Here is an 8685-nt window from a genome sequence, read left to right as displayed (position 1 = left end):
GGCTGGGGTGTCGCTCACGGCCCCAAACGATGTGAGCAGGGTTCCCAAGCCCACCATCCGGGTGCCAGGTGGTACACTGTGCCACTGTGCCTAGTCTGTCCCGAGCCCACCTGTACCCGGGTACCACTTGGTAGACTACTAACACTACCTACAAACACCAGAAACTAGTTGCAACTCCTGGACAGAGATCAGGTTGATTAATAAGTCGAGAGGGGCACTTAAGCATTCCAATGTGTGGTAGTAACTATTTATGGATCACAAACACAGAACTCAGTTCCTGAGGACGGCTCCAATGAGACAACCCACCATGTACTCCTACATGGCCTCTCACCGCTACCTTTAACAAATCGTGTTCACACACTTAGCTCACACACAGTAGGACATGTTCAACACCATTCCAATTCATCCCCGATGAATCAGACCTGACTCAACTCTAAGCACTAGCAGGCATGACAAACAAGCATGAATGAGTAGGCATATCAGGGCTCAAACAACTCCTAGTCATGCTAGTGGGTTTCATATATTTACTGTGGCAATGACAGGTCATGCAAGGAAAGGGGTTCAACTACCGCAGCATGTAACAGTTGAATCGTTGTTGTCCTAATGCAGTAAAAGAGAGCAGGAGCGAGAGAGTGGGATTGTATCAGAATGAACAAGGGGGTTTTGCTTGCCTGGCACTTCTGAACATGATATAGCTCTTCATCGGTGTCATTGATCACATCGTCAAAACATACGTCTACTGAGGGGGGGGGGGGACAATCACCGGCAAACACAGAAAGAACACAATCAATGCAATGCAACAATATGATGTATGATCATGACATGGCAACATGCTGGTGTTTGGGCTAATGCATCTAGCAACTAGATTAAATGAAGTTGGTTTGAACCAAAGGTTCAAATTCAAACTCCATGTAAGGCATTTCAAATGCCATTTATTGATTTGTCCAATTCAGCAGCTATAAGTTGTTCTAACATGCATGAAAGTGCCGCAGATGGATAGATTGGATTTTTCTGATAATTTTTCATATATAATTTATTTAATTCTGAGCTACGGTTGATTTTCTATAATTTTTAGAAGTTTAGGACATTTTCTGAATTAAACAAATCATTTCTGATTTATTTAAAATCCAGAAAAGCATTTATGACCTCATCATTGTGTCATTGTGACATCATCCAGTCAACAGGACGGGTCCAGGTCAAACCTGACGTGTGGGGTCGGCACGTCACTGTCTCGGGCTGGTTTGTGTGGATGACAGGTGGGACCGGTCAACGTTGACTTGACCAAAGTCAAAGTTGACACGTGGGGTCCACACATATTAGTACTAATCTTAACAGAAAATTAGACTAACCTAATTAGTCACAGGGTCCCACACGTCTGTGGCTCTAGAGGGGTCATTAGTGGGCTCATTAGCAACTAATGATGTCGCCATGTCGGCCTTGCCGGAATCTGGTCGGCGGCAACCATTCCGCACGGTAGAGGCGTCGGGTTTTGCCATCCGGCGACCATTGGGCTTGCGGTTTGGCCCTACAGGTTGCTGGACGTGCACCGCAGGCCGCTGGGCGAGGAGAGATCGGGAACTACAGCGGCGACCACTTGGGCGGCGGCCGGAGCTACGGGCATGCTCAGGTTGGAGCTAGGGGGCACGTGGGGAGGAGCTGGTGGGCGCTACGGGCTCCTGGAGCCGCACTGAGCACAGCGGTGTGCTCGGCTTCGAGCTATGTTCGCTCTAGCCACGATGGTGACGAAGCACAATGGCGGCGAGCTTCGGTGACGGTGGGGAATGGCGCTACAGCATGCAAACGAGACGGAGAAGAAGGGGGGGGTTCGGGGAAGGAGCTTACGGCGGTTGCAATACGCGTTTCAGTGGGCTCGGGGAGGGGTTGGTGACGGTGTGCGGTCGTCGGCGATTTCGGCGGCCGAGAGGTTGAAGACGATGCCATGTTCGTGGTGCGGTGCGTCCGGCGTCCTGCGGGTCGTCCAGGAGGCGTGGGCGACGGTGGCGGAGCTTCCACGCAACACGGGAAGGCGAGAGGGGGTCGGGGAGCGCGGTGGTTCACGGCGGCGCTTCCATGGCCGCGTCGGCCGTCGCGGAAGAGAGCGAGGGAGAGGAGGGGATGGACGCGAGAGAGAGGGAGGGGGCCTGGGGGGAGTGCGTGGCGCCGTCCAGAGGCATCCGGGCGAGCAGGCAGAGAGGAGGTGGAGGCCTCGGGCGTGTAGACGTCGACACGCCTCTGCCTGCTGGCAGAGATTGAAGACAACTGCTCCAGCCAGTGGGCTGGGCCGTCCAGCTGGCCGCGCCAGGTAGGTGGCCCAGGTGACTCTCTCTCTCTCTCTGTTTATTTAATTTGTTCTGTTTTTCTATTTTTGCTATTATGTTTTGATTTAGTTCAAAGACCAAACCATTTCCAAAATTCCTGAAATGACTTGTGGGCACATTTGGAAATATTTCCAACAGCCCTCAACCACTTCTAGAATTATTTGGGCAATTTTAATTATTTATAGCAATTAAATGCCCAAATTCAAATACTTAATGAGTTCATTCAAAAATCCAAATTGAGCTAGAAAAATGTGCACCATTTTTGTCAGAGGTGCCAAAACCAATTCAAAAATGATGAACATTTTTAAAGGGCATTTTGGGTTCATTGAAAAGATTTAAGTTGAACCTAGTTGAATTTCATTTGCTGCTAGGGTTTAACAGTCCCGATTTCAACTTTCAAATAAATTTTAGACATGATGCATGGGTGCTGATGCAACTAATTACAAACAAATTCTAGGGCTGTGACAACTCACCCCCACTAAACAAGAATCTCGTCCCGAGATTCAAGACATGAGGTAAGAAGACAAAGGGGATTCAAAGCTAACTTGATCTCCATGATCCAACTTGCACTTCATAAGAACATTGATTCGATCATCATCTTGATCTTGACATCTTTGCTTTGGAAACTTCAACCAACACGACAACAAGAGAAAAAGGAAAACTCTAGAAGAATCGATCTTCGTGAAGATCGAGAAACTCAAGATCAACTCACGGAATGAGATGTCGAAACATCTCTTGAGCTGAGACACAAAACACACATCAAGGGTGATGGAAAGGAAACAGATGATGAAGATTCAAATTGATAGGCAACCATTCCACGCTTGGGTAAGATGGTGCATGGTTTCAAAGTAGCGAGGAGGTAATTGCCATGATTCCATAACGAGATACCTTAGGGAAAGGTGACTCGTAGAGCATTTCCCTTAAGTGGCAAAAAGAATTACTTTTGATACAAAGATCATTGAAACTCTTTATACCAGCCTGAGGTAATCATAATCGATCGTTGGAAGGGGTTCTAAAGAATGGCATACTCCGACTAGGATGGATGATGTGGACTACCTTGTTGAAGACAACGCAATGGATGATTTTTAGCTTATCATCGGAAATGGATGGGACCCACGGTAAGTCCACTTTTGAAGATGATCCTGAACAACAACTACTGAGGTGCAAGCTGGGAACAAAATGCAAATGTTGGGAATGATTCTGGTAACTAGGGACGAACTCAACACTCGAGAGTGTTTCCAACGTTCCAATGGTTATAGAATCATCGAAGAAACTGAGAGCACAAGGATCCCTAAGGAACAACTTCAAGAATAAGTCACATTAAATCCTCATGGAGAAGATGGTCAAATAGCTCAATCAAGATACTACAATGATAGATCTTCTGGCTAGGTGTGTCGGCCAGAACATCAACCTTGTCGGGGACCTACATCATAGATCTTGGAAAAGTTCCAACCATCATATCTGCCTGAGATTCAGATCTGGTTGGTAACAGGATATTCCAGACCCATCGAGTCTAGAAGAAAATGAAAGTTTGCAACACAAATTGACGAGATGGCATTGCGAGATTCTCGGCAAATGGACTATGGTAGTAAGCTCCAAAACATGAGCTGGTTCTGCTAACACATGTGAACATGTTGTCCCAAACAAGCATGACCACGTAGTAGTCTTATAATAAAAACACTACCGAGTTCAGGTGGGGAACCATCATCGAGGATAACAAAGTCCTTGCATAAGGCATGCTCTTAAGAAGGAACTTCTTCTCCTTGAACAAATCAATCAGTGGCTTGGTGTGCTAGGGAATACGTATGGAGTGGAGGTAATTAATCTACCAAACCATATAATACATTCGCACATGCATAACTAACTTGGGATGGTACCAGGGGAAACAAAACAATCTTTCTCGAACTCATGGCGGCAACTTGCTCCAAATGCACATGAATTTGAGGAAGTCGCTTCTTCCATCCAAGCATAAGCTTCATGAACGGAACACGAAGGCATTTCTTACAAAGTTTCCAATAGTAGGTTGATGTTCAACATGAATCATGGGGGAGACAAAATGCTACTGATGGGCTTAACAGCAACTCATCGGAATTTCCATATCACTGGACTTCCACCATCATGTGAACACGGTGATAGCATTGGTCAGACCAAAAGATGTAATGGTGTATGCTCGAGGGGTCAACCACGAGTAAGGCAACATTACAAACATCGTTGGTTCTGATTTGACTTGACGATAGCCCATATTCAAGTCAAAGTTTTGACAAGATGATAGACCCAGCAACTAATCACGAGGACCAATTGATGAAGATATCATCTTGCTTCAACAACTATCTAACACAAGGATATCCCTTTGGGATGAACTAAGTCGGACAAGCTATCATATTCTAACTCTCCAAGTTGTCATTTAGCTTAACCAACTATTTCAGGGTATCCAACACAAATACTTGGAGAAATAGCGGTTTATAGAAAAATCAACTTCATCACGAAGTCAACATAGCGGTCAGGTGATAACCATGTGATACTTCCGAGAAGATATTCGGAAAATCACGACCCACTAATATGTTACTAAGCTCAAGATCAATCTTGCTTTTCAGGGCAAGACGATATGATCGAATAAGCAAGGATTGACACTATCCTAACTCATTGATCGAAAAGTGCACCGGAAATAAGGACTAGGTAGCACGATAAACCTTAGGGTGATGATTCAATAATCAACACGCTAAGGATAAGATTATTGTCCATTATATACCAAGCAACAGGGTTGCTAGGAGTATTGATTTCACACATCACAGTTTACTTGTCGGCATTCCGGTTACAACAACACGGGACTGAGAAATGAATAATGATGGCGAGAAGTATCACTGTATCAAGAGTTCATAGGAGGTTGTGCAATTCCTATGATATTCCTGACATAAAGAGGGCAATACTTCAGGGTAGAATAGAATCAAAAGCTGGATTGGCATTTTGATCTGCGGAATACAACTGCTTTGACCCAATCCTAGATATGGATGAGGTACTGGAGTTTGTTTCTCCTAGTCATTCTGAATTAGAATGGCTTGATAGACCACAGAATAATAGGCATCGATAACATGAATGGACAACTACTCTTGACCAACAATTGGCAGATGAAGGTCAGTTATCAACTAAGACGGGACAACTCAAAGGGACATATATCTTTCTGAGTTGTGGATGCATAGATTAGTATGTCGAACGAGTTCAACATATTTCTTCCGGATAACCCATGCAGAAAGGTAGAACTGGCAGAATCACAATTATGAATGGAGAACTCCTCAGGAGTACTCTAATGGTGATCTTTTGGTTCAAAGAACTTTTGCCTTAATGATTCATGGTATTTGGAAGAAGGAAATACCAGGGACCTCGGGGACTATCGCAAATGTTACTAATATCCTAAAGGAACTAACAACACTATCAACATGAAGTAAGTAGGGTGAATCTTGTGTTCAATAACCCAGGAGTAGAATACCTACTAACTAATAACATCACGGGATGCTTTCGAGAAGAATGGCCAGAATCATCACACTGGAACACAAAACATGGCTAGATTACTAGGTGATCCTCTAAGACACCTATGGTCATAGTAATAGCTCCAACATATATGTCAAGGCAATGGAGTACCTCAACAGAACGATTAGTGTGGTTGAACTGGCCCAAAGGGACATCGGGAACGGAAAGAAGGGATTTGCAAATGCATCAGACTATTTAGAAATCTGGGATGACTCGGACATCATAACGGCTGTAATTGCTCAAAAGATTTGAGACAACCTGCAAAAATGGTGGCATAGCCACTCAACATCACAAACTCAAGGTTCTGAAGCTAGCTATGAACATATGGAAGTAGTAGGAACTGAACTGAGGCTTGAACTCAACAATCCTAGGCAACTACGGTTTAGTAACACGTCATCCTGAGAGATAGAAGAGAAAGCCTAGTTCTTAATCCCCGTAGAAAAGAAGAGGGTGACTCGGATCAGAAGGGCATAAGGTAAAGGAGTAAAAAGAGCCTTACGTTCCCTTCCACAATCAATTCCCTTATATTACTAAAGCATTTCTAGACTCGACTTCGACCAGTTTGGCTTGGTAATCCAACAGGCAGTCAGGCTCTGATACCAAAGCTGTCAGGACCCCGATTCCAAGTCACATCGATCTAGCCGGTAACACCTCATATCATTTTGCGGCCTCACGCACGGTATTCCCATGGGTGTCGCCTTACCATGGCCCAGGACCGTTTGCGCCTTTTGGCTCACGTATATGATAGTGTCGCTAGCATCCATATGACAGAGAACCAGGGCCGACATGACTAGTCATGAACCCAAAGTGGCACTAACTTACGGGGACATGCATACATGAATCAACATCGAGCATGTCGGTCAGCAGCGTGCGAATCCGGGCTGTAGCACTGGGCTAACAAGACTCCGGTGAACCGGGCTATAGCAGGCTAGGCAGGACTCCGGATGTCACCGCGTGACATTTCCCCGAAGGGACAGACACATGAACGAAGTGAATCACATGCCAGCCAGTCAAGTGTTCTGGAGCAGTAGTGCTAGGCTAGCAGGACTCCGGTGAACCGGGCTGTAGCAGACTACTATGAATCATGGAAGCACAAGACTACATTTCCCCATAAGAGAGGCTACCAAGGATAAACAACTAGGTTGTCGGATCCCACACATACCAAGCATTTCAATCATACACACAATATGCTCAATATGTGCAATACAATATGGCATCACAACAAGACTCTACGACTCAGAGTATTATTCATTAGGCTCCGAGGAGCCAAGTATTACAAACATGGGTCTCATGACCCAACATACAGAGCATACAAGCAATAAGCACATGTGGAAGCTTACCTTGTCTGAGTAAAGACAACTACAAATGAAGAAGGCTCGGAAGCCTGACTATCTACAAGACCCTCCCAAGGTACAAGATCGTAGCTGAGGTAACAAGCTAAACGCCGAAGTCCACGCGGAACTACTAGTGAGACTGACGTCTCTCTGCAAAACATAAATTAAGCAAACGTGAGTACAAATGTACCCAGCAAGACTTACATCAGAACTATCTACATATGCATTGGTATCAACAAAGGGGTGGTGGAGTTTAACTGCAGCAAGCCAGCTTTGACTCAGTGGCTATCCTGAACTACGACTGCAAGTAACTCTTTTGAGGTGGCGCACACGAGTCCACATATTCACCATACCAATACACCACTATGGACCCGCTCCTGTCTCCCTACGAGAACGCCATCCATAGCACTCACGCTTATCTTGCGCATTTTAGAGTATCCACTTTCACTTGTCTATGAACTATGCAAGGGGTCCAAGTTTCCATATCCGAGGAATCCGGCTATTCGAATAGATAATGATAACCCTGCAGGGGTGTACTTCTTCACACACGCTCTCGCCACTTACCGCCATGTACACATCGTGTATCTCGGCAACCTTCAAGAGGAAGCCTGGCAAGGGAGTCAGCCACAACCTGACTAACCAACAAGTCTCTAGTCCAGGTTTATCGCCTATTCGGGTTCCATCTGCAAGGAGATCCGGCCGGGGTGTCGCTCACGGCCCCAAACGATGTCAGCAGGGTTCCCAAGCGCACCATCCGTGTGCCACTTGGTACACCATGCCACTGTGCCTAGTCTGTCCCAAGCCCACCTATACCGGGTACCACTTGGTAGACTACTAACACTACCTACAAACACCAGAAACTAGTTGCAACTCCTGGACAGAGATCAGGTTGATTAATAAGTCAAGAGGGGCATTTAAGCATTCCAATGTGTGGTAGTAACTGTTTATGGATCACAAACACAGAACTCAGTTCCTGAGGACGGCTGCAATGAGACAATCCACCATGTTCTCCTACATGGCCTCTCACCGCTACCTTTACCAAATCGTGTTCACACACTTAGCTCACACACAGTAGGACATGTTCAACACCATTCCAATTCATCCCCGATGAATCAGACCTGACTCAACTCTAAGCAGTAGAAGGCATGACATACAAGCATGAATGAGTAGGCACATCAGGGCTCAAACAACTCCTACTCATGCTAGTGGGTTTCATCTATTTACTGTGGCAATGACAGGTCATGCAAGGAAAGGGGTTCCACTACCGCAGCATGTAACAGTTGAATCGTTGTTGTCCTAATGCAGTAAAAGAGAGCAGGAGCGAGAGAGTGGGATTGTATCGGAATGAACAAGGGGGTTTTGCTTGCCTGGCACTTCTGAACATGATATAGCTCTTCATCGGTGTCATTGATCACATCGTCAAAACATACGTCTACCGAGGGGGGGGGGACAATCACCGGCAAACACAGCAAGAACACAATCAATGCAATGCAACAATATGATGTATG

Source organism: Triticum urartu, chromosome 4A (assembly GCF_056163025.1).
Source record: "Triticum urartu cultivar PI428250 chromosome 4A, HENAU_Tu73, whole genome shotgun sequence".
Classification (NCBI taxonomy): domain Eukaryota; kingdom Viridiplantae; phylum Streptophyta; class Magnoliopsida; order Poales; family Poaceae; genus Triticum; species Triticum urartu.
Note: the sequence above shows the minus strand (reverse complement) of the source record.